The sequence below is a fragment of the Numenius arquata genome, chromosome 9 (genome assembly GCF_964106895.1).
Source record: "Numenius arquata chromosome 9, bNumArq3.hap1.1, whole genome shotgun sequence".
In the NCBI taxonomy this organism is placed as follows: domain Eukaryota; kingdom Metazoa; phylum Chordata; class Aves; order Charadriiformes; family Scolopacidae; genus Numenius; species Numenius arquata.
In genome coordinates, this window is record NC_133584.1 from 12,434,116 (window position 1) to 12,461,871 (window position 27,756).

General features: G+C 44.2%; 1 protein-coding gene across 1 annotated transcript in view; it reads left to right on the forward strand.

The window, feature by feature from the left end:
• Positions 1–27,756, forward strand: part of LPP (LIM domain containing preferred translocation partner in lipoma) — a 337,622-nt gene that overhangs the window by 68,023 nt on the left and 241,843 nt on the right. Inside the window, exon 3 of the mRNA XM_074153096.1 lies at positions 4,070–4,169. The gene's annotated coding sequence lies outside the window, so the exon portion shown is untranslated. The remainder of the gene's footprint in view (positions 1–4,069; positions 4,170–27,756) is intronic.

The window sequence follows — 27,756 nt, forward strand, 5'->3', positions numbered from 1 at the left end:
GAGGCCATTATTAATATTGGTTAATCACCGCAGGGAGACCTCCCCCTGTCATGCTAAAAAAATATATTCTTTGTGGTCTGTGTAGCATCAGTGCTGTGTTTTCCCCCCCCTATGTGCAACGGTCCCTGCATGTATCTCTGGTGACGGTGTGCACTGAGGAGCAGTGTGAGAGGAAAAGGGGATGCATGGGCTTTTCATCCCAACTCGAGGAGAAGGATTGAGGGGTGCCCCTGTTCACGGCAATGATGCTGTTGTTAAGCGTCCTCTCTACCTTTTTCTAATTAGGGTGCTTGGGGCCGAGAGCTGCTGGTGGCTCTGCTGCGGAGACCGGCATGGCTGAGGTGGCATCGTGCTGTCGGTGCATATAGCCTGGGGCGTATACAGGCCCGGAGATAACTACATGCTCTATGTTGACCTTGCTGAACATTTTAAACTCAAAAAGCGTTATAAAACTGCTGCTTACAGTCTTCTCTGGCTTGTACCAGTTTAGCTCTGGTTTTCCATGCTAAGTCTCTGCTTCTGTTGGAACCTCTTTTTGTGGGTCTTTCTGGCTAAAGCAGTGGAGCTGCTTCAGAGGAGGCTGGCTGGAAGGTGTTTGGGAAGAATGGGAAGAACTGCGGTACTGTTTTGCTCCTGCTGATAAAAGAAACCTGTCCTTGCCATCTCTGTGGTGCCTGAGGTCTCCAAAGGAGTGACTTGTCTTGTCAGAGGAGTGCCAGGGATGAGGGATTCAGGGCATTTGGGGTTTTGCTATCTGGAAGAGTGTTTGACTACACTTTTTGGAAAAGCAACAGCTCACATGTGGTCGCATGTAGAGACTGCAGCCTTTTTCCACAGTTGCTTGTCCCTGGTTTTTGCACACCGTTGCAAGACAGCACAGACTTTCTCCTGTGCTCGTGGTTCTTGCCCTGCTTGTTACAAAGCCGTGCGTGGGAGGAGGTGTTGCTGGGCTACGCAAGGTGTGCCGTGGTAGCAATTGTCCCACCAGAACTTCACTCCGTTGACTGTTCCACACGAAGAGAAGCGAGCTGCTGCTTGCATCTACGCTTAGGCCATTAGCACAAATTGCACCAATCTGTGCTGTGAAATGTCTGCCTTTTCCCGCCTTGTTTTCTGAAAAGGGGGGAAAAAAGAAACAAACCCAAAGTGCATGAAATCAATATGGTAGAGCCTTCGGTTGTGTGTTCACCTGCTGTTGCTTCGAGAGGAAACCATGTCACTCAACGCGCCTGGTGTACAGCACTTGTTGAGAAGGTAGTTATTTAATCTTTCTGTTTTTTCACATCAGTCAAAAAATTGGTTTATTTAATGTGCATCATCTGAAAATTTCACTGAATAAGCTACCCAAAAAGGTTAATCTCCAATTCCGTACTGCTTTTACTGTCACATACAACTGCTTCAAAGACAGTAATGAGTGTATCTCTAATGATGACTTTCAGATGCGGAGGTAGCAGAGGCATCTACTACTTCCAGGTGCCAAAACTGAGACTTACAAGGCCTGTTTTTTCAGAACACTTCATGTTTTGTAGCACTGTACATGGCTGTAGTACAAGTCTCAATCAGAAATTGAACTGAGAATCTCAATCCGTGACTGCTACTTCTTGTCTCTTCTGGATGTGGTCTTTCTGTGTCTTTAGTTAGCCAGAAAAGGCACAGCAATAAATGTCTGGAGAAAATTTGAGATATGTGATCTTCCGCTTATCATTCAGGAGGTTTATGGCAGAGGCATAAACAGGATCTAATCTTTCAAAGTGGTACTCAGCTGCCAGACCACGAAGCATCCTTTCTGGTCTCCTTACAATTGCCTGCCTTGCATGCTCTCCATCTTCCGAAAACTGAATGAAGGTGAGGAGGCCAGTGTCCCCCATGTTGCAACCTCCTTTTTCACATCACCTGGCTTTTGTACACTACTAGCAAGTAGAGTAGATGTTACTCCAGGTCTTAATGAGCTTCCACGCATCCTTGCTTGCATTCCTTGCTTCAGCAGGAGCACTGCCTGTCTGAGAGCTGGCTTTAGAGCTAGGTATGACCTGGCTGGGATATGCAGAAGTTCCTCGACTGTTGTCTTTAACTTCTGACAGCGGGATATGTGTAAATTTAAACGCTTCCTCCCAGAAGTATCAAAGGAACTAAGGCCACTTTTCAGCATGAACATGAAAGGCTTTCACGCACTAGTGCAGCAAGGATTGCCATGGAGAACAAAGGCTTTTGCTAATCGCTTCTAATGCCTTTCAAGTTTATGCCTCATTTTTTCCCCTTTTTCAGACAGCCTCCCAGAGTACTGAGACTTCAGTGACTGACTCACCAAATAATTAACAGGAGGAGGACTCCATCTCTGAAACTTTTGAACACCTCTTTTAATTTTCTTAAACCAGCCAGTACCCTGGCCAGGTTCCAGTTTGTGTAATTACATTTGACCTAACTTAATCCCTTGGCAGTTTCAGTTGCATGTGGTAGTCGTCTTGGCTCCCAGTCCTGGGCTGCCATTCAATGCTACTCCATGGTTTTCAACAGCTGTTGTAATTCAGCTGTAGAAAGGGGTGTATTTTCTTGGTGGAAGCACACTCCTCATAGCTCCATCCCTTGCTAAACACTCTTATCTCACTAGTGTTTTGTGAGTTAACGTGTCTGATGCAGCAGATGATCTCGCTGAAGTCCTTGGAGCTACTTTTGCCTTTAAAGATGTACATACATTTAAACTCTTCTATTACTTGGTCATCATATATTTTGAGATTACTTTGAGTTTTTCATCATCAGTAACAGGCATTTATTGCTCAGTCTTCTCAGCTACTGTGTGCTGCTGTAGGGACATTACTGTGCAGGTATTCCTCTTTAGCCTTGGAAATAGCACTTCTTTTATCAAATCTGTGCTAAATAGGAGCGTGTCACCTTCCTGTGCTGACAGCAGTTGGGCTGGCTGTAAGTGTTGGCATTGACAAGAGTGGAAATGATCAAGGAAAGCAGAAGCCCAGGGCGGCTGAGAAGGATTGCAAAGGGGAAAAAAAAAGCAAACATCCCAAGTGGAAACCTGGAGATGGACAAAGTGGAGTAGCAAAAGGGATAGTCAGATGAATGGTACATGCAAGAGAGAAGACAATGAGTAGTTGCATTGGCACATCCTTCGATGTGCAACAGGCATCTTGTTCTCACAGCAAATTGAGTATTTCTTGGCTTCAGCTCTCGGAAAAGGCATATTTCTTACAAAGCCAGTTATCCTTTGGGACTAGCAGCAGCCTCTCTAAGGGGAGACAGGAATTTAGATGAGATGGGCTGTAAAAGGTGATCCACTGGTGAAAGGTGCTGCTGTAGCAAACTGTCTGCTACCATCTAGCTCTTTTTCTAAGAGCCTCCAAAAGTAGGATGCCAAATGTATTATTGCCACTCTCCCTTGTTGCTTGTTCTCTCTCATGAAATTTGGGATGTTTTTGTTATTCAGACCTCTCCCCTGCATTTCCAAATGCTGCTCATGTAAATCCTTTCTTTCCTTGTCACCTTGGGTTCAGGAGAAAGATTTCTTTTTGCTGGGTAGAACATCCTGAAGATCAGGAGGTAAGGACTATGTTGTGAACACAAAAGTTACTTAATCTTTCATCAGGCCTGATTTCTCTCCTCTGGGTCTATCCCATAATTACATGTACTCACATCTCAAAGTCGGCTTAGAAGCCTTGCCTCTGTCAGTTTCAGTGATGCTGTAAATAAAGTCACCGGTGGCAACATTAAGATTTGTTCTCTGTCACAGTGAATAAAGCTTTGGAGTAGGAGCCATCTGATTTTGATGTGTGCTGGGTATTGCTTATAGCTGGGCAAAATTTTCTGCAAAGTCAGTGAGCACTTTGTTTCCTAGAACACAGATTTATCAAACCCTTATGGTGGTTGTCAGAGAAAACGTGGCCAAGTTTGAGTGGTGGTGCATGATGTATCTACAGTCATTGATGTTGCTTTTGAAGATCTGTTTGAATGTTAAATAATGAGGTGGAAGAAACTGCAGTTCAGAGTTGTTGGTTTTTCCTTACTACTGGACCCTCTGCCTACTGTCCTAAAGACAAATCTTCTCTTTTTCTTGTTTCAGAGTACTTTATAACTGGGTGTGCCTGAATGCATCAGCCTTTGGATGTGAGCGTCTTCTCTTGAAACAGCCTTGTGATATCCTAGCTGCCTGTTCTCCCAGGGTAAGAAAAGAAATACACATGCAGAGACACAAGATTGAGAACGTGCTTTGAGCAGAAGGAGAATGGATGAGAGAGAGCAAGTCATACTGGTGCCTCAGCTTGTAAATTTTTGGAAATGGTGAACTTGTTGTGGAGAGAAGGCATAAACTGTAAATCTGCCCACTGTAAATAAGACAAATTATGAGTTTAAATTGCAGCAAAAGAAATTTAGATGAGACATTAGTAAATGATCTCCTGCATTAAGAATAGCTGAGCGCTGGAGTGGGTTGCCCGAGGAGCTTAGGCAGTTTCAGTCTTTGCAGAGGTTTAAGAACAAGTTGGAAAAACTCTAGCAGATGTGCTTTTAGGAGAACTGATCCTTCCATGTGGTGGAGAAATGGACTAGATGACTTCTGAAGAGTCCTCCTAACCCAGTGATAGTTAGAAATGGGAATGTGTGAAATTTTTATCTTAACAACTTTTTCAAAACTGATAAGGCAAAAGACAAAGCTGAGTGTATCTGTGCAGAAGGAGGTGCCTGGTCTCATGATGAGCTTTGATGCAACAGCAGTTGACTCTGATACTCAGCACCTTTGTTCCATGTTCTTTGTAAGCTCATGGAAAAGGAGTTTAATCCTCTGTTGTTGGCATTTAATGTAAACTTGTGATAAGAACAGGAGGTTGTATCAACTCTGGTTCTCTTGTAGTGAGTTCCTGGCAGTTTGGGTCGCTTCTGTAATCCATGTAAGGGCTTTCCTCTTACTCTTTGCTGGGTAATCTCTTTTATTGTGACATGAGAACACAGTGCCACAGGTACAGGTATATTGAACAAAATACGAATATCATGTGGGACACAGAGAAGGGAATCAAATGATTACTTTTCTTCTCTGTTTCCAGGCGCTGATGAAATGGAGAAGAGTTTCATTTTTCTGTTCCTGTTCTCCATTGTGTTTCTTTGTCCTGTCTTGACAGTGAACGCAGCAGGCTTTTTCTGTGTTTAAAAATGCTGGCTCACCAGCTGGGTCTTGAAATTATGTCCTGAAGATGGCTGCTCGTTTAGTTCCCTCGCTTCTCCCTTCTTTTCCCTCGCTCCCCTGGGAGCTGCAGATGACAAATGTAGCCTGGTCTCAGGCAGCCTCTGAGCGATCATCATGAGGGGAACACAAGGTTCAGGTGCTTCATCTTCCTTGGTCCGATTAAGAAGGATAGCGAGATATCTGTCCTGTCTCATAGGGCTTCTGAACTTCAATAGGAAATTCTTCAACCTCCTGTTGGACTTTGCTTGGGATTCTTTTGGTTTCTCTAATATTTACCTTTCATCCTTAATGTCAGCAAATGCTGATGTCTCCCCTGGAGTTATACTAGTGTCTTCTTGTTCGTTATCATCTTCTGTTTAGCAGAGATAAGCTGTTGTGTCACAGGGGTACAGGAGCAGGGAAGAAACTTTCAAATAGCTCTAAGAAATGCAAAATGCAGATGGTGTCAAGAGAGAAATAAGGGAATGCCTTTCTGAAGTCACCTTTGTATGTGGTTTTTTTCCTCTTATTTTTTTTTCTTCTTGCTCTTGAGCTTTTCAATTCCTGCAACTATCTGCTCAAATCTTGAAAGCAAAATGCGTTCATGGAAAGATACAATTTACTGTGTGCCCCCTGATCTTTTGATCTCAATCAATCAAATAAATCCAAGACCTTGCAGTTCACCTTGTTGCAAGGACAGTTAATAAGTTGAGAGGTTGTGCCAATGGCAGTGATGGTTTTCCAGCCTCGTGCTTTTTTATTGTTGTTATTATTATTTTTTATGATTCTGACCTTTTGGACTGGTCAGGGTAAGATTATTTGCAAAGAATACTCCATAAATATGCCTGTCAGAACCAGAGTTAACATTCAAGCGTTGCTGCTTAGCAAAAGAAGCCAATATGCCAAAGTTCAATTTGGATTTCCCTGCAGGGTTGAAAATAATGACAAGGCTCACTTAACATGGCAGAGACGAGTCCTGCCACCTTGATGGGAGTGGTTGCCTTACGGTCCCGCAGCACACACAGCTATGTGCCTGGTTAACTTGCTGGCTGCACCTGAAAATTTGGTGTCTGGCATTCCGTGCTGGGGTTAACTTGGGGCAGAGGAGCCCCAGGTGCATCTCCTGGCTCTCTGAGGTGCGAGCTCAGTGAACTAGTACTTTTCTTTGATTTTGCAACTGATTTTTTTTTTTTTTTTTAAAATTTTATTTTCTAATGCTGTGCTCCTTGCTTACACCTGCAGACAAGGTTTTGTGGAGCTGCTCTAGGCTGTGTCCAGCAAAGTGTCCCGTTTCCATCCTTGTGCTCCATCCGTGCAGTCGGAGTGCAAGCCAGCGTGCGTTGTGTACTTGAGAAAGTCCCAGTGCGTCCCGGTGTGTTGTGAGCTGTGCTCTGGGGGTTCTCGTTGTGATCTTTGAGCGCTTTGGGAATCCCAGACTCTGGTGGGCAGCCGGTTGGGTTTTCCCTGCTGTGATTATTCATCGAAACAGTTCCTAGACATCTCCTACCTAACGCTTGCCACCAAGGAGGCTTGCAGCGTCCAGCGGCGAGAATCTTGCTTGTCTGTCAGAAGGTATAATGCTGATAATCCGATGTTTCTGTGGTCCCGTGAGCAGAATTGACTTCTGTGGGTGAGAGCAGCATGAGGAGTGAAGCAGGAAGCCAGCAGCTGCTATTTAAGCATTAACCTGCAGCGTTTGAAACCCACACCAGTCCGATGTGTAGAAATAGTCTCTCTATAGACCCTGGTCATGGATGTAAATATAGTTTGTCAGAAAAATGTGGCTCTTCTGAGGTTATTATATTATATTATGAGGTGAAGGTGTTGAAGACCCCTTTCTTTACCCACAGGAAAGCGCACGGTAGTGGAGCCCCAAGGCTACATGTGGTAAAAGCCAAAAAAAAGGTAAAAAAAAAAGTAAAAAAGGTAAAAAAAAAAAAAGGTAAAAAAAAAAAAAAAGCTGCATGTGGTAAAAGGCAGCTTCTTCCCTGAAAAAATTAAGCCATCAATTGAGAAATCAGACTTGGACTGGGTGGTGAAATAACAGTGCAAATGCAATGCGACTTGTAGGAAGTCATGTGGCACCTCAGTGACAAATCCCCTGCGACAGCCCAGCGGCTCTGCGTCCAGCTCTGCAACGCCGTAACTTGCAGCGAAACAGATGGGTCTGGTTTCTCATCAGCATCAGCTGAGAAGTTTAAAAATAAAATAAATAAATCGGTGTTTAGTCCCATCTTAAAATCCAAAAGCTGTTTCTCCAGCGCCTGTAAATAACTTAACCCTTTGCTGGATTTACCTGCCTTGCACATAAAGTTAGAGATACTGGGGAAAATAGATGACGGAGCGTGGCAAAAAGAGAGCGGTGCCTTTGCTGTGTGCTGCTGCACCCTCCCAAGCCTGGTGTCCCTGCCGTGAGTTAGGGAGCGGTGTCCCCGTCCCCATGGGCAGCTGCCAAGGGGAAAAAATAAGCCCTACAGTATGCAAGAGGGTTTTTCACGCTCCAGACACCGACAATCTTTTTTTCTTATTCCAAAAGGGACTGGCAATTAGCAGCAGGGGTAATAGCCACCTTGAATTAAATCGTATGGAGGCATGAGAAATAGCAGGGTATATTTGGAAATATCTTTTGCATATATATATTCCTCTTAAGAAACGTGTCGGAGATGCCATATCCATAAATACTAATAAGGCTGTTTGATTCCAATTTTCAGGTAAGATTAACATTTTATTGAGTATTATATCTGTCACATTCAATGCTTTAGTGTACCATCCTCTCAGGCTTATTAGCATAATTGCAGTGCTTAAGCAACAATAAAAAATTCAACAGTAAAATAGCAGTTAGCACAGGCAATTTGTTATCAAAAGCTTTTACTTAAGGACAGCTTTTGAGCATATTTATTATCAAGTTAGGGCTATACATTATTTTTATTTAGAAAAACAAGAGGGAAACGTTGTAGGGTATTTTTTTTTTTTAATGGCTAAATCAGAAGGCCTGAAAATTGGTCACAGCCGTTTTCTCTGTTTCTTAAAATTGCTCAGCAAATTCACTTGAGATGGGAAGACGAGATAATGAAACAAGCCCAGGTCTGGAGCAGGGTTGCGATGTTAGTAACTCAGCAGAACAATATCAGTAAGTCCTGATGCTGTCTCGAGCACCCTTTTAAAATCTCCTCACCGCGTCCCAGGCTCTGAAGACACCATCCTCCCCCTCTGTGACCAACGGCACTGTCACCAGAGCAGTGCAAGGACAGGGGTGGCCCCAGCCTTGTGCCCCACTGGTGCCCACAGATGAGAGGTGAAACCAGACAGGACCTGTGTGAAGATGAGACTTTGCTGTCAGTGCTGGTTGTCTTTGAGGTTGGAGCAGAAGAGTGTAGTGTGGCTTTGTGACACTGTGATTGTGTCCCCTTGTTTCTGTTCTCCCTTTGAGGACCTGCAGGGGAACAGTCCTTTTCCAGAAAATCTGTAGCGGCGGTGTGAACATGCAGATGTTTGTGTGCACCTACTTGTGCACATACACGCGTGAAAACACACACACACAGAAAATCCCTCTTGCCAGTGTGACAAGATTACATGTGTGTATTTTAATTTTCAACAAAAGGCATTTTGGGGGCAAATTTTCTATGTGCATTTAAAATGCAAAGTTGTACCTTGTAAATAAAGAAGTAAGTGAATTTTAAACAGCACTAGAAGTCCTCAAAAGAAGAGGTCTATCAAGAAAAGCTCAAGCATTTGGCAAAAGAGGAAGACTGTTGTGATTGCTTGTGGGTAAATGCAGACCTGAATCTTTTGCGGTCTTCTAAGGTGACAGCTAACAGGGACATGCAATGTGTCATATTTACGTGAGTGAAAAGTGTCCCCTTTTCTGTATGATTCCTTTGTTGGTGTTTTTAGACCCCTCTTTGCTGGAGTTGGCTCCTCCACACCCTTCAGCTTCTGCTTGACTGCTTCAGATTATCACCTTTGGTTGTCCTTGCTGTTCCTCCAATACCTGCTCACCTCCAGCATCCCTGTTGTTCTTCCCATCACTGAAACTTGGGGTCTCTCTCCTGTCATGTGTTTTCCTCATTCTCCCTTGTTCTGGGGGACCTCCTGTGCATTGTACTGTGTTTCAAGAGGTTGCTCTACCATCTTCCTGATGAATGGTGGACCTGTCACTGTTTGCCATTTTGGTGGTGCGCAACACCCATGGTGAAAAGCTGCCACAGCCCTGGCAATGGCTTGATTGGGCTCACGGCCTGGATGAACAAGAGGGCTAAACTTGTTGGGGGTTTTTTCCACCTAATTTGAGTGTTATCTAACCTCACCCCATGAAGAGAAGTGAAGGCAGCGCTGCCCCAGGACAGAAGCTCGTGTTCATAGTGAAACAGGATGTGCAAGCAGGTTGTAGGAATTGGGAAGGGAGAGCATGGAAACAGGTGAAACTAAACTGGGTACATATTAGAGAAGTGATGTGCTTGTGGGGTCCTCTTCACAAACACCCTCTTCTGCGAATACGTGAAATTTGACAGGAGCTGGTTGTTTCAGATCCCATTTTTTGGGGTACAAAAACCCATGTTATTCTTCAGAGAGAAACTGTATGTTTCAGATTCTTGAGTCGTTGTGAGTATTGTGTTGGTGCACAGCTCACTCTCACGAAACTGCCTAGTACTGCACGGTGTTTAGACTTTCTGTCAACCAGAGAGCTTGGTGATGTTCCTGGGAAGATGGAATACACAGCAACCAACTGTGGAGAGCTAAACTTCCTGGGAACTTTGTGCTTGGTGGAAACTTGGCTGTGATTTCAACTGCAGTTGAAATATGCTCTCCCAGCCTTGGTGGTCATCTCCAGGAATGGGGACTTGTTGCTGCTCTCCCAAGAACAAGCAGGTTCCTGCACAGTCCTGCGGGTCCCCACTATCACTCCTTCTGGCTCTGCTCATCTGGCTTTAGTAGCATCTAATACATTAGCTACTTGAGCATCTTCTACTTGCATTTAGCCTTGTAGCTAGGTAGTGGTGTGTATCTTCTGCTGTGGCCAGGGAAGCACCCTTTCCTGGGGTGTTGATGTGATTGAGGGCATTTCCATGTGTCCCGAGTTCTATAGTCCTCCAACAGTTTAGGTAGGAAGGACCTTGCAGGTCTCTCATGCCTCCCCTGGCTCAAAGCAGGTGAGGTTGCTCAGGGATTGTCATGGCAGTGGTGGTCTGGTGTGATCCCAACGGCTGGTGGTGGTGGTGTGCATTTTGGTCAAGAAGAAGAAACCTTATGGAGGGCTTTGGAGGCTGTAGTCTGGTGTCAAGGTAGTGGAGCAATGAGGTTTCTGGGAGAGGGTCTGTATGAACAGTCAGCCAAGAGCCAGAGTCTCCATTACAGTGGCACAGATGTCCTACACTGATTTCTCCTTGTGAAGCGAGGGAGACCATGCCCAGCTCTGCAGGACCAATCCTGCTTGAAGCTGGCTGCCACCGTAGCCACAGGGGAAACCACACGTCTCTTGTTCATGATGGACGGTGAGGGATGATGGGAAGAGAGGGTCGGCAGCTGGAGCTGAGGCCATGTGTGAACACGTCTTCCTCGAGGAGGGAAGCGTCTCCATGCTTCTTGCAGGGAAAAACATTGGCTGAAAGAATTTAGCAGTGATAAATGTCATAAAAATACTTATGCTGGAATTTGTAAAGCCTGGAACATCTGTTCTCGACAGTGCTTTGATCATGTTGTGAGGCTTTTAAAATGATAGTTCCATGAAATAAGTGAGATCCTTATGGCTGCAGGATTCCTTTCAGTGCCCTTTTTTTCATGGAGCAAAAAGGCAATTTTCACAGGGAACATTACATGACTTGAAACACATATTTTAATGGTTAGTATCAACCAAACAATGTTTTATTAGGTGCTAGAAAAATGTTCCAGTTACATACCCCAGGAAGCAAATCACTGCCATTTACTTTTAAGCTTATGGGAGCTGTACTTCGAAAAAAAAATATTAAAAAATAAAGAATTCATTGCTTGTACATTACTCTATTCAAAACCAAAACAAACACAGTGAAATGAGCTTAAATATTTTGCAGTTGTTGTTAGAAAAGGGTCTTTTGGGTTTTGTTTCCAGGCAGAGGTGCCGACGAGCCCGGATGAGCATGTTTTTTGAGGGACGCGCAGCGAACAATTGTGAGACACTGAATTTACTTTCCTCAGAGCACCACTTTGGATTGAATAACTTCTTAGTCGTCTGCTTTTCTCTGAGGAATCATCCTTTCCCCTTTCCTTGTCATTTTGGCAGCCTTCCGCCTGTTTCCCTTCCCGAGCAGCTGTGTGTTTGCGGCTGAAATGTTGTGATGCTGAATGTCTCCGGTGTTTCACGGAGAGCAGAGAGCTCTGATCGCTGAGCTGGGTTCTTTGCAGCGCTACACCTGGCAGGAGGATTTCTGCTTCTCTGCCTTCCTGCTACACGTAAGGGAAAAAAAAAAAAAAAAGATCTCCCAGGTTGTGTTTGCACAAAGAGCCTATAGGACATGAGGAGCAGCAGGAAGGAGGGAGAAATTGAAGAGGAGACGTGGAAAGAGGGGGTGTCCTCTGCCATGTCCCTGAGTTCGTACTCAGCAAATCCTTTTCTGTGGCTGCAGCCAGTGAGAGTCCGGCAGCTCCCAGTGAGATGCTGGAGCAGCCTCTTCCCTCCCATCTCCTCTTCCCTCCACCAGATGGATGAATGGGTCCAGGGGTGGCCCCAGGGCTTCCCCAGGAAGATGAGCCTGGAGCAATCCACAGTTACTTCATTTTAAAGACTGCCCAAGCTGTGAAAGGAGAAAGAGTTATGGTCATAAATAACAGAGAAGGAATATGACTGACTGTGCTTTCTAGTGAGGTTCTGGGTGTCAGGGGTTAATTTATGAAAACTGAATTGTTTAATTAATTTCTGCAGCACCCAACAGGTGAACAGGCGGCTTATTACTGTGACATATCCATTTATAGCAGTTTTCCTTTGCTAACACCTGCGACTCAGTGCTGTTACATGCTTATGCTGTCTGTTAATTATTTACCAGTGATTTACAAGTACAGAGTGCAAATAAAATGCTTTTCTGCTGAAGACTGCATTGCACACCTCAGATCCCTGGGATTTATGCCACTGTACTACCAGGCACAAGTCCGTCATCATCCCTGGGCTTCTGGTGGAGGACTCCTTGTGCAAGCACGAGCAAGAGGCAGCCTCCTGCCCGCCAGAGCTTGCCCACAGAGGGGCTGCATTTTTAGTGAAGGGCTTGCTACACACATGGCTGTGGTGTATGAGTGCAACTCTGTCCTTTGCTTTCTTGCAGATCAATTTTTTTTTGCCATTTTGAGTGACATCCCCGCTACAAAGGTTCATTCTTCTTCATAAGTGACAGCAGAAGCAAACTGTCTAAAAAAACCCCTCTGTGTGATGTGCTTGTTTTTTTTAAAAAGAGTAAAATAGTATAAAAGTCAAGTAGCAGATCGAGTTCTGACTCAGCTGGTAACTTATGATCCTATGCTATTTCTGTAACATTTTTAGCTTATGACCAAATTTTTCTAATATTAGGACATTGCCATAGAAAGTGTGTCAGAGTCCCAGGCTGCCAGAACTTATCACTGGACAGAAAATATATATATTTCTGAGCAAGTGTGCAGGAGCACTCCAGTAAATTCTTTGTTGTGGTTTTAAATTGCTGCAATTTCTTTCTTTTCTTTTTTTTTTTTTTTTTTTTTTTTTTTTAAATTTTATTGTTGATTCACTTAACAAACAGTGCCGTGCAGAACAACATCCCTGCTTTTTGTTTCTCACGCCGTCGGCACTGGGCTCCTGTCCCCAGCTGTGCCCCTTGCAGACTGGAGTTGCTTTACTGGTGGATTTTCAGCAGTGTAAACTGCTCTTAGTCAATTCAAGCTGTACTAGCTACGTGGATTTTACGGAAGTTGAGAATCCAGTCATACAGCCCATGGTTTTAGCAAGGAAGGAGTTCTGGAGATGGTCGTCCTGTTCTAGGCAGGCAAGAAAGTACATGCAAAGTATCTCTAAGCTCGAGGAAGGCGTATGTGAGCAAATAATCATCTGTGTTGCAGTACAAGAGAAGGCGGTTACTGAGGAAATCTCAAAGTTTACAAGTAGGATTTTTTTTATAGATTCAAATCTGCTGTGGTTTCAGAGTACCTAAGGACACTTAAAATAATGAAACTCCAAGACAGTCCAGCCCAAACATGCATGACACACCGCAGCGAAGCAATCGTTGGGTTTAGCACTACCAATCAGCTGGCTAATGCAACAGCTGCTTTGGGGTTTTGCATGTAATTTTTGTCTGGATAATAACGAGGAACGCAGGGTTAATGATCTGTGTCCGGTTTCCCTCTGAAGTGCTTTAGTTGCGCTTTGTGGCTGCTTTTCATGGTTCTTTGCAGCAGCCCCAAAATGTCAACTGACCTGAAGAAATCGACAATGGATCTTAAACAAATCTGAAAGAAAAGCTAGAAAGAATGTTGCTTTCTAGCTTTTCATGCGAACACCTTGTATGCCAACTCCCTTTGATTAAGTAACCAGCAAAACCTATTCACATGTACTCCAATTAAAATTTAATGAAGCAAGAGGATGTATCCATATATGCTGACTAATGCGGGAGGAATAGATTCCAGTATCTCGGCTCTGCGAGCCCTTTGCTTTGCGTTCAGGGCTGGGTTTACTTAGAAGGGTCCTTAGCGGCCGAGGAGCTCCTTTGGCATGAACAACACTTGCAAGTGTGGTGGGTTTATGCAGTTATAGCGAGAGGCAGTGATGGCTTATAGAGAGAATAACGTGGTTCTGGTGTAGGGCAGAGCCTTGTCAATGAAGCCTGGTTTGGCCGATTGAAGAGGGGAGGCAGGGCTCCTGCCCTAGTGTGCTCCGTCAGGAGAGGTCAGGGAGTCTCTGGAGGTGTGCGTTGTATCTGCCCTTGTATCAAAACTCTCATCAAGCAGCAGTTGGATGAATGGAGAAACACGTGGCAAGAAGGGAAGCCCTGATTTTTAAGTAGGGAAATTGGTGCTCGAGGGGAGGCTGTGTGACAGCCAAGCCGGTGTCAGAAAATAGCCAGGCTTTTAGTGTCTCTGCCTTCGCTCCAGGTTTACTGGGCAGTTGCTTTGGTACTTGTGTTTCCAAAGGGTTACAGCCTTGCCCTGCAGAGCATTTCACTTCTAAAACATCGCTCCCACCAGCACAGACATGGACAACAAAACGACCTGCCAGGGGTGGTGCTGAGACTTGCTTACTCTCACACTGTCTCTGTCTCTTCCCGAGCATTTCCACATCTCAGGCTGCTGTAGAGCTCCAACATCATCATCATCACAGCCAGGATGGGGGTTAGAGAAGTGGTGTAAGAGCTCATCTGCTCATTGCACAGTGCCCTGCGGCTGCAGCTCTGCGCGGGGACTGATGTCCCACCTCTAGAATGGAATTTGGCAGTGGGGTGATGCTGCACAGCCATGTTAAATGGCATTTTTGGATAAGCAATGAAAGATCCTGCTGTATCTACTCTTAGTAACGGGTTGGGCGACAGAACGGAAATGCCATGGTGGAATTTGCCTTTGCTGCTGACCCTTGCACGACACATGAGAGCTCCTCATCACCAGGCCTTTGTTCTGCCCTATCCAGAATACAAAGCAGTGCTTCATCGCCATGGCTGGCTCTTTTCCTTCTGGCTTGACTCAGTGGCAGAACTGCAGCAAACTTTCCCGAGGTATACTGGGTTTTCCAGTTACCGTCCACTTCAATCCCCATTCAGTCCTGCAAAGGCTCTCGCTTGCTCGGCTGCAAAGAGCTGCTGAAGAAGCATTCAAAGGGAGATGCAACTCTGGAGCTGAGATCTTGTGCTTCGTTTTTGGCCCAGAAAGCTGCTCTTGGAACACTAAGCATGAGTTTTCTCTTGAAACCTTCTTTGTGTGCCTTTCTGAAGAAATAGCTGGAAGGAGAAGACCTGTCAGTTGAGCTCTAAAAAAGAAACCTATTGGCTCTGAATACACTGGGGACATTATTTAAGGTCAGTTGATCTGTGAGAAGGCACGACTTATCTAACGCAGCCTAAGGTTAGTTATGCAACAGACGGGCTGTTCTTTCTTGTGAAGAACAACTTCAGTGTGTGCCTGTGAAAATCAAAGGTCTTGCTGAAGGCGTGTTGTGTTCTGGCTGGAAGCTACTGGGTGTCCTCCTCTAGTGATTTTCCTTCTGTAGTAGATTATCATTGCAGAAAGGTTTCCAGTGGAAAAGGCATTCAGCAGTTGCAGGCTGCAAAAGCTGAGCTGCTGGTGGATGTATACTTTGGCGGGTGGTGGTGCGGCACCATGTGCACGCATATGGTGGTGTTTCAAATCAGCCTTTACTTCCTTTACTTTTCCACCATACATCTCTCTGTGTCATTGACCAGGTCACCGGATTGTCTAGATGCCTACACAGGGCAGTATTTTTAAGATAAACACTGAAGTGCGCTGTTTTCTGACTTCTTAATTCTAAAGAGAGAGCTGTAACTGTTTGCTATTTGTATTGGTTTGAAATACAAGGTTTGTAGCATGCTGGCTGCGTGGCACGGACATCTCCTTTCTTGGAGAGCCTTTCTTCCCTCTATCATCTTGTATTAAAACAAGCTGCTCAGCCCAAAGTGCCATTATCTCTCCAGAGAGACTCAGCATCACTCAGCAAATCGAAGAAAGGGGGTTTTTCTTTAAAGCTGGGATTGATCTCCCATGCCTTGTGGGGTGGGTAGGTGTGAGCAGTTCTGGGTAGCCAGCTTGGGGTTTGAGCCTTTATGCCCAGTGAAAAATGCTTTATCGCTTGTGCAATGCTAAGCATAATATTCAGCAAGGTTGCCTGACGTGCTTGCAGACTGCCTTCTTTCTGTGCTTTTTATTTGTGTGGTGTGTGTTGGGAGGTTTAGTATTTGCAGAATGAGGATATTTTAACTAGCTTTATACAAATATTGTTCTTGTGTGGTTTGTTAGCTGCGCACTCCTGGGCAGAACCAGGGGATGATGAAAATAATCAAATACCTTGAGCTTTTTTTTTGAGGACTTCATGTAAGAGGTGGAAAAATTAAACCTTAAAAGAAACAACCAAGATGTATAGTCGTAAAATGTTGCTTTTCCTAGATTTTTGAATTTATATATACATGGCTTGGTGAAATCCAAATTGTGATGAAAAGGTGGTGACTGTGATGTGGTGTGACAATGGGGGTGCTTGGGGAGCAAACTGGTCTGGCTGCAGCAATCCCTGGTCTGGGTGCCTCAAAGATGCTGCTGTTCCGGCTCAGGGGAAGTGTTCACACCTGCCTTGATGCAGCTTGGGATCAAACGGTTCCTAGTTGCCTCTTGCTCTGGTAATCTTTTGGCTGTCCAGCTCTTCACGCTCCCTTTGAAGTTTGCTAAGGCGCTACAGTTAATGAGAGATTTCCTTTGCTTTACAAAATCAGACTTCGCCTTCCCCCTTCTCAGCATCCGAAATGATTAGCAGTTTCTGTAAATTCAGGCCTATGGATTTTATGAGGACCCCTGACTGCCAGGGGTGATCATGTTCCCGAGTGTTTCCTAAGTAGTAAGAAATCAATGCATCGGGGGGGGACTGTATCTGACATCTATTAATTACACTGTCCCCTTCTGTCTAACATACCAGAAAAGGGTCTGAAAGGCAGCCCCCTTTGCCCTGGCTAATTGATACAAAACCAAATTGGCACAAGCGGATGTAAACTGGTTCTGAAAAAAAAAAGAAAAGAAGAGAACATTGGTAGTTGGAATTGGAAGGAGCAGTTGCAAACTAAAATGAAATGTATGGTAGCATGAGATACTTGTCTGTAACAGACCCCATAAATGGTCCCACCAGCCCCGCAGTGCCCCACGCTAAATGCTTGGGAATAAAACACATCCTGCTGTTAATGCTGCATCAAATGAAGGCATTGTGGTACATGCCCGGGGCGATGGGCTGGGGGATAATTACTCTTTTCTTCCTGTATACCATAGATGAGATGATTTTGAAGCTTTACCATCCTGACTTCTGCAGCACACATTAAGCTGAATATGACATCAGTGTTAAGAGTTGTGGCACTTGTGGTTACGGCTTTGGGATTCCTTATATTTACTTTCTAGGGAACTAAAATTCAAAGCAGCTTTTATGGCTGTCACGAGAATACTGTCAGTTTCGAAAGAGGTGGGTAAATGTGCATTGACCTTTAACTAATACGGCCATATCCTATTTTCTGTGTGTTTCCAATTAGGAGAACTATGTTACAGTATTTTTTTTAAGTTGTTAAAATAGGAAAGTTATTTAACTGCAAGACTTCTTCTGCTTTTTCCCAAAATAAAGATAGTGAGTTGTTGTCCAAGGGCAAAAGTTTTCATACAATTACTATTATAAGCTGGAAATCAAGATTTAATAATAGCATGCACCATCTGCCACCAGTGGTGGAAGAATAAGACTGAACCCTGGTCTGCAAGCAGTTGTAAAGCTCCCTGTAAGCAGTTTGGATTTGCTGCTTGCAGTGAGGCCACAGGGCTTCACATCCTTCTGCAGAGGAGAGGACGGGATTCTCGGTTGCCGCTGCTGATCTTCTCCCTGAGCTTTTGGGTTTTTAGCACTGTGAATCCCACATGCAACGTCTTGTCGTTGCTCAGTGTGGCGAGTTGTGCCTTCTGAGTAAAATAAAAGGCAGCGTTGACTGTGCCAGACTTGATCCAGCTCTGTCTGAAGCCAGTTGCAAACTCCTGGTTGTCACTGATGAGCACTGGTCCCGCTTTTTGGGAAGACCGTGGCTAGTTTTTTCACGTGTTTTGATGGTGGTGTGAGGTGATGGGCACATCTGCTTGAGATGGAGGATGGTGTTGCCCTGTGCTGCTTCTGAAAGGGCGTGTCTCTTCTTATTTTCCTGGATGTGTGTTGCAAAATAAGTTTGTACCTTTGTTCCTAAGACTTGGGATTCTTTTCATGAGCCAAAGTAGATCTTTTGCTACCTTAGAAAAAGCAAAACATATTTTCCACTTTTTAAAATGTACTTTGCTAAATGGGTATTTTTGTCAAATTGCAGTTTCCTCCAAAACATTTTTCTTTATATAGAAAATGGGATTCCACCTCTCCTAGACCTTTGCTAACAGCTGTTCTGCTAGCTAAATGTCACTGAATTAAAAAGAAACAAAAATAAGAATATGATGTTTTTGAATAAAGATTTTAGTTGACCATTTCGGTCCCAGGTAGAATGTATCCTCATCTCTTTGGAATGTTGAGATATTCTGGGGATTATGACCCTGTTATTTTACCTTGCAAAACATTGTAGCACTGCAGCATTTCTGGAAAGCCGTTATATGTGTATATAAACATACTCCATGTTGGCTTTCGCCTTGCTCCATCATGCAGAGAAGTGCTGGGGCACCTCTGTAGGACCCTTGGCAACTGAGTGTGCTGCTGGTTTTGGCACCTCAGCTTTCGGACCTGACCTGTAACCGAGTTGGTGCAATGGGATAGTTTCAGGTTGGGGTGCATGGGAAAAGGGGACCTGTGCCAGCCTTTTGAAGGTTGCTTTGGTTTGTTGCTGGGCACAGTGAGGACTCCTGGGGTATTATCTGAGGATTAAGTGCAACATTAAACACTTGAGCTGGCTTGTCACAGAAAGGGCAGTTTATCAAAATATAATTTATAACCAACAGTTTACTACCAGCTACAGTAATTAATACGGAACATGACGGGGCCCATCATTAATGTGCTTTGTTGTCTCAGCTTGCATTACTGCTGCTGGCAAGGCCAGCTTCTGAGGCTAATGAAGGACAGGGAAGAAAGAAATTTGTGCTGTTGTTAGCTGATGGTAATATTTCTCCAGGTCACACACTGTACCGTGCATTGCATCTGATCACAAATCTCAGCCAGACATATCTGTCCAATAAAAGCTGGTTTTCCAAATTCTTGCTTAGAGAGGCAAGAATTATTGTTTGCGCCAAGGTCACTCGGAGCTGATGACAAATTCTGTTAATGTTGGGATGGGTGAGAGGGTCTGCGGGCTGGTCTGGAGGATGGGGAGAAAACTTTTCACCTCGTCTGCAGTGGTGCAAATCCTGCTCGGGTAATTGGTGAGGGGTGGCAGTTGGTGTCCCGTAGGGGTGGTTAATGAACTCGTCTGATGGAGGAGGAAAATGGAAGAGGCTTTTCCAATGTTTTCTAGTGGCCAAGCGCCCAGATGAGGGCAGTGGCTTGTGCTGTGCTGCTGATGAGAATCTCTGTTGGCAAGGAGCTTGAGGTTGATTTGAGATGGGTCCCACTTCCTGATAGCCCATCTTGAGCTACATGAGAGCCGTATGACTTCAGCAGAAGTTTTATTATCATGATAGTTTCCAGAGAGATGTTTGGAGCCATTCCCAGCACTGGGTTATGCTACAGCAACAGTGTTAGCTCCTTTCTGGTGTTTTGGTGAGGGATAGACCAGCTGATGGCTCTCCTAAGGTGTGTAAGGAGTTAATTTTAAAATAAACAGAGCTGTTCCCAAGGTCTGTTTGTTGTATCATGTCTGTCTTTGCCTTTATTCCAAAGAAAGATCGCACAATGTCATCAAACTTTGAGAAAATACCTGTGCCTGGAGGGGCTTGGATGTGGGGGGCAGTCAGGTCTTCTGCATGGAAATAGTGGTGGGAAAACCAAGTGCTGTTGAAATTTGCCACTCTTGAGCTCCATGGTCACTGTGATCTATTGTGACATTGATTTTGAAGAGTATTTTTGGTTTAGCACCCGTTGGAAATTTAAGCATTTAGTCAAACAGCACTTTCTGACCTACAGCTGCCCACAGTGGCAACACCGAACTGGGACGCTTTTATAGCAGAGTGTGTTGTATGTTGGTTTTATCGAGCATTGCCCAAGCGTTTGAGAAGTGCATCGCGTTAGTGCAGATTTTGCTACTGCCATTTCCTGATAGCATCAGGGATATCTGCAGAGAATCCAAAGGAACGGAACTGGAATGTGTCAGCAGCTCTGCTCCAGCTAGAACCAAATAAGCAATATTCTCAGAGTTCTCTTTGTGCATCTTTTCCAAACATGTCCTTTTTTGGCATGTTTGATGATAAAATCAGATAAATTCACTTCATGTTAAGATGACATGGGTAAATGATACATGTGCCACTTTTATTTCCATGGCCTTGGTTATAATGGTTTTTGCTGTGTGCTCTTAGTCATCCCTGTTGCTGGCTGTAACGGGTGGAGGGATGTGTCTTATGGGGGATTATATACACCCGTCATGGCCTTTTTTAGATCTCAGCGCTTGACCTCCTTACTTATCCCATAAAGGAGCTTCTCGAACATTGGCTAATCCCACCAGGATTTATGCAGGCTGGCTGAAAGCCAAGTCCTCCCTGGATGGGTGCAAGATACATCAAGGAGTTTGAACATTTGTGTCCTGGCTTGCCTGAATTAATCTTAGTCGAAGCAGCTGGATGACTAGGGAATGCAGTGTTATGCCATCAGTATTAAATTAATGCCAGAGAGGGCATGACGATTTTATGGCTGTTAAGAATACTTGTGTGCAAATGACTAGGCTGGTCCAGAGAGGTGCAGAATTTCTCAGGGAAATCACTGAGAAATGAGGAAGCCTTAGGGTGCTCTGTACGTTCAGACTCCAGAGCTGCCCAGATGACTTGCCACAGGGATGAAAGCCTTGCTGTTGGTGATTTACTTTTCTTCTTCAGAAATACTTAGTATTCTGGTTGTTTTGAGATTTTTTTATTGTTGGATTGATGTTTGTGTTGTAGCAGAAGGTGAATTCTCTCTTTGGGACCTTCAGTATATTTGGCAAAGATGCATTTCTCTGAGAGCCACAGGGACAGCAGAGTCAAGGATTCTGGAGTAGAGCACGTGGCCAGAAACAGCTATCTGGAAAATGAACATTTCTGGCTAAAATATCAGTACTCTTGTCTGTTGTAGAGAGGGTCAAAATGCTATAAATGGCATGGTTTGGTTTGATGCTGTAGCCAGCAGTTTACCCATCTGCAATAGTTGCAGTGTCCTTCCCGTATGGAGGGTTCTTAAGGCATTTTTGCTGGAATTAGATCCATGTTCTGCAGCAGGGGGAAAAAACCCAAAATCAACCAACAAACCCAAACCCAGTTCTAAATATTTAGAATACTTTTGAAAATAGTAATAGTCTGATCGCCATGAATCGTACAATAGTTATGTGTAAACAGAGGTTCAAATGTTGCACAATAATCTTTACCCACTGCATGTAGTGCCTTGGGACCCTTGGCACAGATTGCAACTGAATACTAGTTGCTTTTCCAAACACAAAATTGGTCCTTTTCCCCAATGAAAAGCTTGTGTTTGCTCCTTCATGTGTCTGTATATGCAGGCACACGCATAGGTAGACTTGGTAACAGCAAGGCCGTTTTCTGTGATTTCATGCTGTACTGGTGAGGAGTGTGTCATTGGCAAGCTTTCCAGTATTTGTAAAAGGTCTCCACGGGGTAATAAAATGTTGTTGTTGGGAAAATTGGTCTAATTTTGAGACTGAGAGGTGTGAGAATAAAAGATGCTTTACTGTAAATTGTAGGTAGATAACAACAGAAACTCAAATATTAGAAGAAACTGGGTATCACACAAACCACACACTTTCACATCACTAAAACAAGAGCTGTGCTCACACAGAAACATGAACCTCTTTGCAAACCACAGAAAGTAAAAGGGAGCACTTCTGTTTCATTATTGATCTAATTGCTCTTTTCTTGATATGAGAATAGATATGAAATGCTCTTGAATATTCCAGCATGTGCAAAAAAAGACTGTCACTTTTGGAAAGTTTTAAAGGTGCAGCATATACTGATAAATAGCAAGGCCGTTTAATTGAGAGAGCTACGACTGCCTAATGCCACCTTAATTGTTCTTCTGGAACTGAATATATTATAGCTTTGATGAGAACTTTCCACTTGGGAGTGATATAAAATGAAGAGAGCCAGGCCCATATTTTCACGTGACTAATCAGTTTTGGAAGATCAGTCAGTGCAATCTTTTAAGTATGACCTGTTTCAAGAAAAAGATCCTCTGAAGTTTGGGTGTTTTGGGGAACCTCCGTATTGTGCTCCTTCAAAGCTCCCTTCCAACCCAAATTGCTCTGCAGTTCTTTGTGGTCTTTGCCTTTATCTGTAATCTCTTTCCTTTGGTTTTACAATCCCCTTTAAGACCAAGTTTCCCGAGTAACCTGTAAGTTTGGGCCTGCAGGACTTGTGCAAAATGTGTGTGGTTAAAACCTTGCCGTGTTTGCGTGTGAGAACAAACGTGCATATGAATGAGGTTCCTGGATTGATCCAGCAAAGGCTGGCTGCATTTCAAAGGTTTGAGAGTCTAGCGAGGTGTGCGTTTCTGTGGGGGAACTGTGAAGGTGAGCGTCAGTCTGTGCTCACCTCCATGTTTTACAACACTCTTCCACTTATGATCTCCACCAGCTTTGCTGCTCTGCCTGCTCCTGCCAGCAATTGCACCTCCTACTCTTTCTTCTGCCAGGCTGAGCAGATTCTGGTGTCAGGCAAGCTCTCCGTGCTGGCTGCCGGCAGTGCCAACTCCCTGCCAAAGCTCTTCCCAAGGCTATGGGCAGAGCTGAGGGACAGGGCTCCTTGGTTCTCCTTGGCTTTTGCTGCTGGCTTGCTCTGGTGGCATCAGGCAGCTTCTCTGTCCCTCGGTTTCAGCAACTTCTCTCTCCTTCAATTTCTACAACTTAATAAGCACCCCTGCCGCTGAGTTTTGAACTCTCGTCTAGAACTGCACAGTGGCTGTTTTCTTCTAGTGGGTAGTTCATTCTAAATACCCAAGGGTGAGAGAAAAGCAAGATGCAACCTTTAATAAAATGTTTTTGAAGCAGTTTAGTTCCTTTTAAGAACTAATTTTCGCTTCCTAAAGTCTCCAGCACTTCAAAATGGTCTAGAGATTTGCAGAAAAGGTCACTTCCAGCAGTAACTAATAATAAGAGGTGGAGAGGAAGAGCGACTTCTCTTGATAGCTTGTTCTTAAGACATCTCAATGGCTTGTTTGATGAATCAGCAATGAATTTTTGCCTGAATCCCCTGGCAATTCACTTTACCTGTAAATCATGTTCAGCTCATTGTAACTTTCCTTTCTTGTTTATTGATTTGTTGATTATTCTCCCCGCCTCCCCAGGAAAACCAAATTAATTACTTCTGTTTAAACCAAGATGAGGGTGAGAGGCAAGAACATGACTGTGTGGTTGGAGAGAGGTCGGTTCTACAGGGAAATGGCTTGGTAGGAGTTGTCCAAATCGATGTGTCATCCGTGTTCCTTGTAAGGGTTTTTTTCCCTTGAATTATCATGCAGTCCCAAGGCACTGAAGACAAACTCGCACAAACCCATCCAAAAGTCAGTCTCTCAGAAACAGCAGGAACTTACTGGCTGTGGGTCTCTGTTGCTGAGCCAGCAGGAGAGGAAGTTGGCTTTTGGTTTAGGTAGATCTGGCCAAACCCTGATTTGTTTGCATTTGCGCACCAAGTTTTGTTTTGTTTTGTTTCTGAAATGGCAGCTGTATATAGAATACATTGTAGGAAAAGATTAAGTAAGCTCCTTTCAGAAAAGCTTTATCAGACATTTGCCAAAAGGAAAATAAGAAAAAGATGATGATTTTGTTCATTGTTTCCTCAGAGGCTAGTAAACCATTCTTTTGAGTCAAGGTGAATTGTTGATGTGTTTGTAGGATTAAACAGCTGTTTCCAAGATGCAGGTAAATAGTCTGCAAGCTTCCAGATGCTGCCAGGAGGAGAAGTAAACATTTAGTTCTGGAAATGTGCGGATCACTTGCTCAGGGCCACTTCCTTGAAGGATTTCTGTACTTCTTGTTTGTTGGTATTTCAGTAGCATGTGAAAGGCCCAAGTTGCCCAACGCTGTAACAACTGGCCGTGACTGTCTTCAGTGAGGTGACAGCCTGGACCAAAGGCACAGCAGGTGGGTGGAAAGAGTGAAGGGGCAAAGGAAAGGGGATGAAAATGATGCTTCTGTCAGTGTTTTGGCAAAACTGGCGATAGTCAAGACCCACTTTCTAAAGCAGTGTTGAATGGCAATGCTTTGCTTTCTTCCAGACTGTTCCTAATAGTACCTCTGTGCCTGCTGGATGAGAGCTGGGGAGAGGAGCAATTTACTCTAAACTCCGTGTGGAGATAGCAGCTGAACCAGGGGCAGGAAATCCCGATCCCTCAGTCCTGTGGACGATAAGAAATTCATTTGTAATCCCCAGGCAGGTTCAGAAATTTTAATCCTCTACTGCACCACTGTCTTCAGTAACCTTTTGAACCAGAAGCTGGAGGGCACCAGCATGTGCAAGTTTGCTTTCCATCCCTTTTACAGCCGCTCACTTTTACGTACAGCGTCGTGTGTGCCTGGTGCTCAGGTGTTCAGCCCACATAATGCCATTTTGAATCATTTGAATCAAAATTAAACCAACTTCCATTTTCCCAGACAGTGGTCCAGTTCCTACCAAAGGACTGTGCCTTCCTAAACTCTCACACAGTTTCTGCTCGATGATGTTCTTACCTCCATCACGGACTACGATGTGGTGCTCAGCTGAGTACCCACCCAGAGGTGGCCACATTTCAGTGGCAGATGAAATGGTCCCTGCCTCTATGAGCTTGGAAAGCACTTTGGGGTCCTCTAGGATGGAAAATATTGTTTGTTTGTCTGAGCTGGTATTTTCACTGTGCTTTACTTCCATTGCTCCTGTTAGATGTGTCAGTTTTCATTATATCTTCAGATAAGACTCGTGTGAGATGGGCTTCTGTTTTGTTTTCTCACCAGAAGAGTGATTCATATTCAAATTGAAACGTTCTATTGCTCTAAGCCAACCTTCTCCCCGTGTGCTAATGGGAGGAGTGGGAGACACAGGCGTGGACCGATCAGGATTATTTTTCTCCTATTGCATTTAGAAACTTTCCAAATGGCTTTTTAGGAAGGCACAGGGACTTAACTGCCTGGCATGGGAGAATCTTGGTCTTACATGTTTTAAGAACACGAGATGAGCCTGAATCTCATCACTTGTCTGTTTAGGCTCCAGAGCCATATGCTACCAGCAATATTGTCCAAAAAAAGAGGATTTATGATCCCTTTTGGTTGTTGGTGTGTTCTTTTTTTTTTTTTTTTTTGATCATTTTTGTTAATGTGGTCCTATATTTTCTCTTTATTCATAACACTAGTTTTTAAGAAAGTTGCTTGCACTTGTCTCCAGGCAGTGGCTCTGCGCAGGCACTTTCTGTGCCACAGCTGAGGCCATCAGCTCACGATCTCTGTTGCTGCCTGACACTTTCTTTAAAGGAGCTGGCTGCCACCTGCAGAAGAGGAGAACTGCGCAGTCTAGCATACGTTTCTGGTCTTGTTAGAAATGGATGCTGGTTAGTCCAGTCCAAACTTGCTCAAGAAACTTTATCACAGGTACTCTAAAATAGAGAGAATGGGTGCTGAGATTCCAGCTGGGGTTCATATGTATTCAGAGCTGTATTGCTCTGTCACCTGCAGCTCAAAGTGACTGTCATTGTAGATCTCATGGAGCTTGCTGCCTGTCCCATTAACACCCAGACTGAGGTGATCATGTATTTCATGGAAATCTATAAAATTTGGGTGAGTATCCTCACCTTAATTAAAGTGACCTTAACTAACCGATCCTACTGAAAAGGAGATTTGCCATGTTTTAAACTTGCAGCTCAGCTTTGTCTATTTTCTTCCTTGGTTCTTCCAAGTTGGACATGGCAGTGTGAAATGATCCTTCACCACTTGCCCTTTTCATTCCCACAGACTTTGTGAAACTGGTTGAATATTTCTAAGGTGCCCTGAGGTTTTTAGTTAAATGTGATGCACAAAGAGACGTTGACACTTTGAAAGTCGCACCTGAGGAGCCACTGAGCCTTGGAGGATCTGTTGACTTTAATGGAATATCCATGGCCATGTCCTTTGCACTGTTTTGACAGTTCAATTATACCAACAGGCTGAGGGCATTGCGAGGACCAAACATGTTCTGCATTTCTGTTGGCATAAAATTAGAATTTACATTAAAGTGCTTCCAAGGAGGAGAAAAGAAAAAGAGACAGTGACAGGTCTTCATAACTGGTGGTAGGTTCAGTCACCACTGGAGAGCCAGTGAGACAAATGTGAGACTTTGGTTACACATCACCTAAATACTTTCTGACTTAAGAACATTTGAGCTGGAATTGCTTGCAATTAGCACGGGCTTGGCAGAAACTGGCGCTGAAGCTGTTTGCACAGAAACTGTTTGTATCGTCCAGTTGTGCCATGGGGAAAACTGCCATTAGCAAGTACCGCAAGTGTAGTCTTGAGGTGGTGTCTGTGCAGTGTCTGCTCTTACAGCAACTGGTGATGTCCTTGACAGTACGCTAGCAGCTCAAAAAGTGAGACCATAGCTGTCTGTCTCCTGTACCTGGTCTCTCACCCATACACTGTGGTCTTTAACCTGTTTATCATCATAGCTACACATTTTCTAGGCAGCTGTTGGTGTTTGGGAGCTTTTAGCTCCATTGCTTTTGAGAACCTGGGCCCTTGGATGGTCCAGGGAGATGTGACTGTTGCTCTGGTCTTCATAGTAGTCTTTGGTTGGATGAGGCAGTTTCCACTACAGTTGACTGTGGTCAGGCTAATGCAGAGTGCAACCTGTTGTAGACTCAACCAACCTGTCTGGAATCAATTGCCCAATCAACACAATAAATTATATCTAAGAGTTTGTTAAAGAAAGGAATTAATGAGGACCAGAGGGCACCTGTTAGTCCCTATAACCGGTGTTGCTGCTCAGAGATTGGGCAAGGTGTCTCCTGCCTACTGGATGGAGCCTGGGAGCTTGTGAGTGGGTGGCGTGGGAACTGGGGACAATTGAGGATTCCTACAGGGATGCATAGTTGCTCCCTGGGGCAGAAAAATAAATGTATGATTCTTGGCCCTAGAATGAAGAAGGCAAGACGCTGTGGACTTGTTGCAACCCGTGCAGTCTGTGAATGTTTTCTTCTTGTCAGATGCTGGTGTCACATATGTAATTTTATTGCCAAAGGGCAGGGAATGAACTAATGAAGTGGAAGAGAGGGCTGCTTATTGCAGGACTATGTGTTGTGAAAATCAGTGCACCAAATGTACAATTCTTCATTTTCTGGTCTTGTACTGTTTATTATCTATATGATTTGGGGGGAAAGGGGGAGGTGGGGAGGAGGGAAGAAGGGATGGTGGTGCAGAAGGTACATCTGTCTCGTCCAGGAGAAAGCGCGTGTTCAGATGAGGAGGCATTATGCATACAATGCCTGAAATTAGCCCTTAAAATAGCACACTCCACGTCTTAGTAATGTATTGAATATACCTTGAAAAGAAACAGGCTGATTGAAGTATTGAGCTTGTTGTAGTAGATCTGCTGTGACTCATCAGGAAATTGAAAGTCTTGAGACAAAACTCACCACCCTTCAGCCTTTTTGGAAGAGATGGGAATTAGTCTTAGACGGGAAGTAATTAATTGTTCTGTGATTGTCATAAATAGGTACCAAACAACAAGCTTGTACTGAAGTATTTATATCTTAAGCCCTGTCTTGTGAGCCCAGATATCAAGAGTCTCCATCTGACAGAGACAGTGAAAAAGAAAGTTCTCTGGAA